We start from the raw sequence: 2,344 nt of genomic DNA on the forward strand, positions 1-2,344 counted from the left end.
TTGTTTAAACCATTGTGGTGTACTAGAAAATAAAAGCATAACCAAAATTGTTTGAATACACACCATAATTAGATGCCATGAAAATTTAATTGCTAAAAATAGAAGAAAAAAAAGTTATCCTACAAAAAAAAAAAAAGACTGAAACAATTATCTCATATTATAAAACAATAACTTATTGCTATTGATTCTCTCTACCTTCAATCACATAAAAGGTGAGACGATTTTAAATTTTAGTTTTGAACTCGATTTCATCCTTATTTAGTTATATGGAGAAACTCACAAATAACATTTTATCTCTTTTAAACTTTTCATTTATTTACATGAAGGTTATGCAAATGTTGACAGACATGGCTACGTTGTTAGTATGAATACATGCCAAAGTGTTGGTTAAAGAAAGAAACAAAGCTTTAACAATGCTGAATGGTGTTTGATACCATTTTTCTCTCTTCTGATCCATATACTATTGAGAAAGAAAACTTAAATACGAGCACAAGCAGTTACATAGGGACACAAATTTGGACATTATACAACCAGCTACAAAATCATTGTTAAAACGAAAAAACAAAAACAACAAAAAATCTTCCTAACTGTCCTTGCAGTAACATAAATTTGGGTGCAAATTATTTTCCAAAAGCCATAAAAGTTCTTTCAATTATTGTGAGAAAAGGATTTGACTAAAAATTGATCATCAGTTATTAAAGCAACAAACTAAAAAGCACAATTTCAACTAAATTTGTTCACAGAAATGCAGAATCAAGACAAAAATAATCAAAACTGAAACACCATGAGCCAAACAGAGTGAGAGAAAACAAAAGAGAGAAAGTATCGTCGAAGTTCAGAGAAAGGAGTGCAGGAAACTCTAAATGCACATCTCTATCCCTTGATTTGCATCTAAGTCAACATCAACAGCCTAAATAGACAATTAGGAAATAGGAACAAGCACCCAACTTCAGGACGACAACATTCCAGAAATGACAAAATATATGAACCTCCACTTGCTCTCGTCTGTATTACCAAAAGACATTATTGGTCCATTACCAAAAGAAACAAAGCTCCATATAACACACTCACTACTGTTCATAACAGCATCAATCAATTTCAATATAAAAATGGGACTTTGAATCCCCAAGCTTCACATCTCTGTCCATTACTATAAAACATATCCTAAAAAGTAATGTAGTCAATAAGTTATAACTATGGAGGAGGTAACGTCGGCTAGGGTTTAGCAAATTAAAAAAAAAAAATGCTACCTATCAGGTAATGTAAAGAGAAGACGTGACTATGCCGTTAGCCACATCAAAAAAAAAAAATTAACGCTATCTGTTTTTAGGGACTAAAAATACTTGTTTTCATACTAAGAAGATGAAATGTTATCAATATTTCATATAGGAACTAAAACAAAAAATTAGTGAAACTTCAGAAACTAAAAACTTATTTAACCCTTTTTTTTTAATCGAGTCATCAAATTGAGTTGTCGGTTGATATTCTTCATGACTCGGACAGAAAAATTTTACTTATTTAATTATATATCATTATCAAGCTGAATCAACATAATTTTTTTATATCAGGCTTTGTCAGCATAACTTTTTTATATCAAACTTAATCAACATTTTCTTTTTTTTTTAATCGAACTGAATTGGTGTACCCAGTGACTGATCATGATTGGTGAAGGGCATCCCGCAGAGAAGCCAATGAGCACCATCGGTCGAATGGGTCATCTGGCTACGTGAGCAGACAAGAATTTAATAGAATAAATTCTCAGTTAAGTGAATGACCTAATGTATAAAGAAAAATCTCTCCAGTCTCTTCTTTTAATATCACACGATCCTTTTTACATAGTTGTTGATAAAGTATTTTTCAAAGGATAATGATATTTTGACAACACTTTTTAACAATTTTTTTGACAACGGGACATGTGTTATTATTTTATTGGTCAATTTAAATTTATGTTTAAATAATATTTAAAACAAACCAATCACAAGCTATCACTTGTCAAAAAATTGTTAAAAAAATGTTGTTAAAAGAAACTTTTCCTTTTTCAAATCCAAAAGATATTAAATTCTCATTAGTTATCTTTCTTAGTGAATGTTTATAACTTTTCTTAAATGATAATTTTTTATGAATAATTGTAATTCTTGATGAATGGTTGTAACTTTTTCATGTAATAATTATAATTTTTCATGAATCTGAAAAATATTTCTAATACTCTTAAATTCTAACATACATTTTTGACCGGTATATGAGTGTTGTTTTAATCTATAAAAGGAACCTTAAATCTGTTGAGAACCTGAAAGACAACCATTGAAGAGAATGAAGTTACTAGGTTTATCTGTGTTGTTACTGT

Source organism: Vigna radiata, chromosome 1 (assembly GCF_000741045.1).
Source record: "Vigna radiata var. radiata cultivar VC1973A chromosome 1, Vradiata_ver6, whole genome shotgun sequence".
In the NCBI taxonomy this organism is placed as follows: domain Eukaryota; kingdom Viridiplantae; phylum Streptophyta; class Magnoliopsida; order Fabales; family Fabaceae; genus Vigna; species Vigna radiata.